The sequence below is a fragment of the Oncorhynchus kisutch genome, unplaced genomic scaffold, assembly GCF_002021735.2.
Source record: "Oncorhynchus kisutch isolate 150728-3 unplaced genomic scaffold, Okis_V2 Okis07a-Okis12b_hom, whole genome shotgun sequence".
NCBI classification, from domain to species: domain Eukaryota; kingdom Metazoa; phylum Chordata; class Actinopteri; order Salmoniformes; family Salmonidae; genus Oncorhynchus; species Oncorhynchus kisutch.
The window spans coordinates 13,220,090-13,228,771 of NW_022261984.1; positions in this window are offsets into that span (position 1 = coordinate 13,220,090).

Below are 8,682 nucleotides of genomic sequence, written 5' to 3' on the forward strand. Positions count from 1 at the left end.
TTGTTACCCCTCCCACCTCATATTGTCACCCCTCCCACCTCAGATATTGTCACCCCTCCCACCTCATATTGTCACCCCTCCCACCTCAGGTATTGTCACCCCTCCCACCTCAGGTATTGTCACCCCTCCCACCTCAGATAGTGTCACCCCTCCCACCTCAGATAGTGTCACCCCTCCACCTCAGGTATTGTCACCCCTCCCACCTCATATTGTCACCCCTCCCACCTCAGGTATTGTCACCCCTCCCACTCAGGTATTGTCACCCCTCCCACCTCAGGTATTGTCACCCCTCCCACCTCAGGTATTGTCACCCCTCCCACCTCAGGTATTGTCACCCCTCCCACCTCAGGTATTGTCACCCTTCCCACCTCAGGTATTGTCACCCCTCCCACCTCAGGTATTGTCACCCCTCCCACCTCAGATATTGTCACCCTTCCACCTCAGGTATTGTTACCCCTCCCACCTCATATTGTCACCCCTCCCACCTCAGATATTGTCACCCCTCCCACCTCAGATATTGTCACCCCTCCCACCTCAGATATTGTCACCCCTCCACCTCAGGTATTGTCACCCCTCCCACCCTCAGATATTGTCACCCCTCCCACCTCAGGTATTGTCACCCTTCCCACCTCAGGTATTGTCACCCCTCCCACCTCATATTGTCACCCCTCCCACCTCAGGTATTGTCACCCTTCCCACCTCAGGTATTGTCACCCTTCCCACCTCAGGTATTGTCACCCCTCCCACCTCAGATAGTGTCACCCCTCCCACCTCAGGTAGTGTCACCCCTCCCACCTCAGGTATTGTCACCCCTCCCACCTCAGGTATTGTCACCCCTCCCACCTCAGGTATTGTCACCCCTCCCACCTCAGGTATTGTCACCCCTCCCACCTCAGGTATTGTCACCCCTCCCACCTCAGGTATTGTCACCCCTCCCACATCAGGTATTGTCACCCCTCCCACATCAGGTATTGTCACCCCTCCCACCTCAGGTATTGTCACCCCTCCCACCTCAGGTATTGTCACCCCTCCCACCTCAGGTATTGTAACCCCTCCCACCTCAGGTATTGTCACCCCTCCCACCTCAGATATTGTCACCCCTTCCACCTCAGGTATTGTTACCCCTCCCACCTCAGATATTGTCACCCCTCCCACCTCATATTGTCACCCCTCCCACCTCAGATATTGTCACCCCTCCCACCTCAGGTATTGTCACCCCTCCCACCTCAGGTATTGTCACCCCTCCCACCTCAGGTATTGTCACCCCTCCCACCTCAGATAGTGTCACCCCTCCCACCTCAGATAGTGTCACCCCTCCCACCTCAGATAGTGTCACCCCTCCACCTCAGGTATTGTCACCCCTCCCACCTCATATTGTCACCCCTCCCACCTCAGGTATTGTCACCCCTCCCACCTCATATTGTCACCCCTCCCACCTCAGGTATTGTCACCCCTCCCACCTCATATTGTCACCCCTCCCACCTCATATTGTCACCCCTCCACCTCAGGTATTGTCACCCCTCCCACCTAGGTATTGTCACCCCTCCACCTCAGTATTGTCACCCCTCCCACCTCAGATATGGTTACCCCTCCCACCTCAGGTATTGTCACCCCTCCCACCTACAGGTATTGTCACCCCTCCCACCTCAGGTATTGTCACCCCTCCCACCTCAGGTATTGTCACCCTCCCACCTCAGGTATTGTCACCCCTCCACCTCAGGTATTGTTACCCTCCCACCTCAGGTATTGTTACCCCTCCCACCTCAGATATTGTTACCCCCTCCCACCTCAGGTATTGTCACCCCTCCCAACTCAGGTATTGGCACCCCTCTCACCTCAGGTATTGTCACCCTCCCACCTCAGTGTGGGTGAGCTCATATATAACAGATAAATTACCAATCCTGGTGCATAGATTGGAAAATACCAGAGTGCCGGTCATATACGAGCATGCATTTGACAACTGTGCTGACTTAACGTCAGCCAAAAATAGAGCCCTAGTTTTAACAGCTTCACTGTGAATCGTTTAATTTTTAAATTATTTCACCTTTAGTTAACCAGGTAGGCCAGTTGAGAACACCTTTAGTTAACCAGGTAGGCCAGTTGAGAACACCTTTAGTTAACCAGGTAGGCCAGTTGAGAACACCTTTAGTTAACCAGTAGGCCAGTTGAGAACACCTTTAGTTAACCAGGTAGGCCAGTTGAGAACACCTTTAGTTAACCAGGTAGGCCAGTTGAGAACACCTTTAGTTAACCAGGTAGGCCAGTTGAGAACACCTTTAGTTAACCAGGTAGGCCAGTTGAGAACAAGTTCTCCTTTACAACTGCGACCTGGACAAGATAAAGCAAAGCAATGCGACAAAACAACAATGGAATCAACAAACATACAGTCAATAACAGTCACATGCGTCATAGGGTGATATAAAGTAAACCAACTGGTTCCTGCAGAGAGAGGAAGTGTTTCAGGGAAATACTTATATATACTTGGTACCGTGACTCTCCCTTCAGACAGCAGGATGGAGAGCAGGGCTCAACACAGAGGGGAGAAATCAGACCACTACTGTAAGTTGCTGTCGTGTGTGTGTGTGTTTGTAACATAATTCTTCATGTGGCTATAAGAGGAGGGCAGTAATGAGAGATAATCGACAGGCTAACAACACAGTAACAGGTTTTAAACGGGTGTGAACTGGTTTATCTATTAAGGAACGTGAGGTTAAACAGCGGTTGCAGAAGTGTGTCAAATGAAACGTACTGGTATGAGGCTGGCTGGGCTGCTTCTTCTAACAATCCGGTGACCTATGTCCCAATCATCTCCCCTTCCTCCTAAAGTGTGCACTTTGTTCACTAAATTTCACTGATTATAAATAGACCAGGCGATATGTGAAAATGATGTTCACTTTGGTGTAAAAGAATGAAACTTGGTCCACTTGTACAGTTTGGGACACAACACTTTGGTGTAGACATCACCTTTTCTCTGTTGTCATGTTTGGTTCAGCAGATATGGGAAATGAATTGTCAGTTATGGTGGAATGGAAAATGGACACCGGGAGGCAGGTAGTCTAGTGGTTTAGAGGAGGCAGGTAGTCTAGTGGTTAGAGAGGCAGGTAGTCTAGTGGTAGAGGAGGCAGGTAGTCTAGTGGTTTAGAGGAGGCAGGTAGTCTAGTGGTTAGAGGAGGCAGGTAGTCTAGTGGTTAGAGGAGGCAGGTAGCCTGGTGGTTAGAGGAGGCAGGTAGCCTGGTGGTTAGAGGAGGCAGGTAGTCTAGTGGTTAGAGGAGGCAGGTAGTCTAGTGGTTAGAGGAGGCATGTAGCCTGGTGGTTAGAGGAGGCAGGTAGTCTAGTGGTTAGAGGAGGCAGGTAGCCTGGTGGTTAGAGGAGGCATGTAGCCTGGTGGTTAGAGGAGGCAGGTAAGCCTGGTGGTTAGAGGAGGCAGGTAGCCTGGTGGTTAGAGGAGCAGGTAGCCTGGTGGTTAGAGGAGGCAGGTAGTCTAGTGGTTAGAGAGGCAGGTAGTCTAGTGGTTAGAGGAGACAGGTAGTCTAGTGGTTAGAGGAGGCAGGTAGTCTAGTGGTTAGAGGAGGCAGGTAGTCTAGTGGTTAGAGGAGGCAGGTAGTCTAGGTTAGAGGAGGCAGGTAGTCTAGTGGTTAGAGGAGGCAGGTAGTCTAGTGGTTAGAGGAGGCAGGTAGTCTAGTGGTTAGAGGAGGCAGGTAGCCTGGTGGTTAGAGGAGGCAGGTAGCCTGGGTGGTTAGAGGAGGCAGGTAGTCTAGTGGTTAGAGGAGGCAGGTAGCCTGGTGGTTAGAGGAGGCAGGTAGTCTAGTGGTTAGAGGAGGCAGGTAGTCTAGTGGTTAGAGGAGGCAGGTAGTCTAGTGGTTAGAGGAGGCAGGTAGTCTAGTGGTTAGAGGAGATAGGTAGCCTGGTGGTTAGAGGAGGCAGGTAGCCTGGTGGTTAGAGGAGGCAGGTAGTCTAGTGGTTAGAGGAGGCAGGTAGTCTAGTGGTTAGAGGAGGCATGTAGTCTAGTGGTTAGAGGAGGCAGGTAGTCTAGTGGTTAGAGGAGGCAGGTAGTCTAGTGGTTAGAGGAGACAGGTAGTCTAGTGGTTAGAGGAGACAGGTAGTCTAGTGGTTAGAGGAGGCAGGTAGTCTAGTGGTTAGAGGAGGCATGTAGTCTAGTGGTTAGAGGAGGCAGGTAGCCTGGTGGTTAGAGGAGGCAGGTAGTCTAGTGGTTAGAGGAGACAGGTAGTCTAGTGGTTAGAGGAGGCAGGTAGTCTAGTGGTTAGAGGAGGCAGGTAGTCTAGTGGTTAGAGGAGGCATGTAGTCTAGTGGTTAGAGGAGGCAGGTAGCCTGGTGGTTAGAGGAGGCAGGTAGCCTGGTGGATAGGGGAGGAAGGAAGCCTAGTGGTTAGAGGAGGCAGGTAGCCTGGTGGTTAGAGGAGGCAGGTAGCCTAGTGGTTAGAGGAGGCAGGTAGTCTAGTGGTTAGAGGAGACAGGGTAGTCTAGTGGTTAGAGGAGGCAGGTAGCCTAGTGGTTAGAGGAGGCAGGTAGCCTGGTGGTTAGAGGAGGCAGGTAGCCTGGTGGTTAGAGGAGGCAGGTAGCCTGGTGGTTAGGGGAGGCAGGTAGCCTGGTGGTTAGTGGAGGCAGGTAGCCTAGTGGTTAGTGGAGGCAGGTAGCCTAGTGGTTAGAGGAGGCAGGTAGTCTAGTGGTTAGAGGAAGCAGGTAGCCTAGTGGTTAGAGGAGGCAGGTAGCCTAGTGGTTAGAGGAGGCAGGTAGTCTAGTGGTTAGAGGAGGCAGGTAGCCTGGTGGTTAGGGGAGGCAGGTAGCCTGGTGGTTAGTGGAGGCAGGTAGCCTAGTGGTTAGTGGAGGCAGGTAGCCTAGTGGTTAGAGGAGGCAGGTAGTCTAGTGGTTAGAGGAAGCAGGTAGCCTAGTGGTTAGAGGAGGCAGGTAGCCTGGTGGATAGGGGAGGAAGGAAGCCTAGTGGTTAGAGGAGGCAGGTAGCCTGGTGGTTAGAGGAGGCAGGTAGCCTGGTGGATAGTGGAGGAAGGAAGCCTAGTGGTTAGAGGAGGCAGGTAGCCTGGTGGTTAGAGGAGGCAGGTAGCCTAGTGGTTAGAGGAGGCAGGTAGTCTAGTGGTTAGAGGAGACAGGGTAGTCTAGTGGTTAGAGGAGGCAGGTAGCCTAGTGGTTAGAGGAGGCAGGTAGCCTGGTGGTTAGAGGAGGCAGGTAGCCTGGTTAGAGGAGGCATGTAGCCTAGTGGTTAGAGGAGGCAGGTAGTCTAGTGGTTAGGGGAGGCAGGTAGCCTGGTGGTTAGTGGAGGCAGGTAGCCTAGTGGTTAGTGGAGGCAGGTAGCCTAGTGGTTAGAGGAGGCAGGTAGCCTGGTGGTTAGAGGAGGCATGTAGCCTAGTGGTTAGAGGAGGCAGGTAGCCTAGTGGTTAGAGGAGGCAGGTAGCCTAGTAGTTAGAGGAGGCAGGTAGTCTAGTGGTTAGAGGAGGCAGGTAGCCTGGTGGTTAGAGGAGGCAGGTAGCCTAGTGGTTAGAGGAGGCAGGTAGCCTAGTGGTTAGAGGAGGCAGGTAGCCTAGTGGTTAGAGGAGGCATGTAGTCTAGTGGTTAGAGCGTTGGGCCAGTAACCAAAAGTTTGCAAGATCGAATCCCGAGCTGATAAGGTAAAAATCTGTGGTTCTGCCTCTGAACAAGGCAGTTCCTAGACCAGTTAACCCACTGTTCCTAGACCAGTTAACCCACTGTTCCTAGTCCAGTTAACCCACTGTTCCTAGTCCAGTTAACCCACTGTTCCTAGTCCAGTTAACCCACTGTTCCTAGTCCAGTTAACCCACTGTTCCTAGTCCAGTTAACCCACTCTTCCTAGTCCAGTTAACCCACTCTTCCTAGACCAGTTAACCCACTCTTCCTAGACCAGTTAACCCACTGTTCCTAGACCAGTTAACCAACTGTTCCTATACCAGTTAACCCACTGTTCCTAGACCAGTTAACCCACTGTTCCTAGACCAGTTAACCCACTGTTCCTAGACCAGTTAACCCACTGTTCATAGACCAGTTAACCCACTGTTCCTAGACCAGTTAACCCACTGTTCCTAGACCAGTTAACCCACTGTTCCTAGACCAGTTAACCCACTGTTCCTAGACCAGTTAACCCACTGTCCCTAGACCAGTTAACCCACTGTTCCTAGACCAGTTAACCCACTGTCCCTAGACCAGTTAACCCACTGTCCCTAGACCAGTTAACCCACTGTCCCTAGACCAGTTAACCCACTGTTCCTAGACCAGTTAACCCACTGTTCCTAGACCAGTTAACCCACTGTTCCTAGACCAGTTAACCCACTGTTCCTAGACCAGTTAACCCACTGTTCCTAGACCAGTTAACCCACTGTTCCTAGACCAGTTAACCCACTGTCCCTAGACCAGTTAACCCACTGTCCCTAGACCAGTTAACCCACTGTCCCTAGACCAGTTAACCCACTGTTCCTAGACCAGTTAACCCACTGTTCCTAGACCAGTTAACCCACTGTTCCTAGACCAGTTAACCCACTGTTCCTAGTCCAGTTAACCCACTGTTCCTAGTCCAGTTAACCCACTCTTCCTAGACCAGTTAACCCACTCTTCCTAGACCAGTACCCCACTGTTCCTAGACCAGTTACCCCACTGTTCCTAGACCAGTTAACCCACTGTTCCTAGACCAGTTAACCCACTGTTCCTAGACCAGTTAACCCACTGTTCCTAGACCAGTTAACCACTGTTCCTAGACCAGTTAACCCACTGTTCCTAGCCCAGTTAACCCACTGTCCCTAGACCAGTTAACCCACTGTCCCTAGACCAGTTAACCCACTGTCCCTAGACCAGTTAACCCACTGTCCCTAGACCAGTTAACCCACTGTCCCTAGACCAGTTAACCCACTGTCCCTAGACCAGTTAAACCCACTGTTCCTAGTCCAGTTAACCCACTGTTCCTAGACCAGTTAACCCACTGTCCTAGACCAGTTAACCCACTGTTCCTAGTCCAGTTAACCCACTGTTCCTAGACCAGTTACCCCACTGTTCCTAGACCAGTTAACCCACTGTTCCTAGACCAGTTAACCCACTGTTCCTAGACCAGTTAACCCACTGTTCCTAGACCAGTTAACCCACTGTTCCTAGACCAGTTAACCCACTGTTCCTAGACCAGTTAACCCACTGTTCCTAGACCAGTTAACCCACTGTTCCTAGACCAGTTAACCCACTGTCCTAGACCAGTTAACCCACTGTTCCTAGACCAGTTAACCCACTGTTCCTAGACCAGTTAACCCACTGTTCCTAGACCAGTTAACCCACTGTTCCTAGACCAGTTAACCCACTGTCCTAGACCAGTTAACCACTGTTCCCTAGACCAGTTAACCCACTGTTCCTAGTCCGTCATTGAAAATACGATTTTTTTTCTTCACTGACTTGCTTAAAATAAAGGTACAATAAAATTATCTCCTTCATCCTTCTGCCAGGGAGATCCCACTCCTTCAGAAAGTAAACAAGCAGACAGGCTGGGCCTTCTGCCAGGGAGATCCCACTCCTTCAGAAAGTAAACAAGCAGACAGGCTGGGCCTTCTGCCAGGGAGATCCCACTCCTTCAGAAAGTAAACAAGCAGACAGGCTGGGCCTTCTGCCAGGGAGATCCCACTCCTTCAGAAAGTAAACAAGCAGACAGGCTGGGCCTTCTGCCAGGGAGATCCCACTCCTTCAGAAAGTAAACAAGCAGACAGGCTTCAGCTGTAAGTATGGTGGTGCAGACAAGTTTGCTATAAGGGGAACTGCTGGCCAATGAGGTGGAACTTTGGCTTGGAACCATGACGCTGACACCAGAGTGATACATCCAGGTGTTGTATTTACATAAACTGCTTTAGTTAGAAAGGGAATGAATCAAATCAAATCAAATGTATTTATATAGCCCTTTGTACATCAGCTGATATCTCAAAGTGCTGTACAGAAATCCAGCCTAAAACCCCCAACAGCAAGCAATGCAGGTGTAGAAGCACGGTGTCTGGGAAAAACTCCCTAGAAAGGCCAGAACCTAGGAAGAAACCTAGAGAGGAACCAGGCTATGAGGGGTGGCCAGTCCTCTTCTGGCTGTGCCAGGTGGAGATTATAACAGAACATGGCCAAGATGTTCAAATGTTCATAAATTACCAGCATGGTCAAATAATAATAATCACAGGCAGAACAGTTGAAACTGGAGCAGCAGCACGGCCAGGTGGACTGGGGACAGAAAGGAGTCATCATTCCAGGTAGTCCTGAGGCATGGTCCTAGGGCTCAGGTCCTCCGAGAGAGAGAAAGAAAGAGAGAATTAGAGAGAGTATACGTAAATTCACACAGGACACCGGATAGGACAGGAGAAGTACTCCAGATATAACAAACTGACCCGAGCCCCCCGACACATAAACTACTGTAGCATAAATACTGGAGGCTGAGACAGGAGGGGTCAGGAGACACTGTGGCCCCATCCGATGATACCCCCGGACAGGGCCAAACAGAAAGGATATAACCCCACCCACTTTGCCAAACCACAGCCCCCACACCACTAAAGGGATATCTTCAACCCCCAACTTACCATCCTGAGACAAGGCTGAGTATTGCCCACAAAGATCTCCGCCCACACAACAAACCAAGGCGGGCGCCAACCCAGACAGGAAGATCGACTCAACCCACTCAAGTGACGCA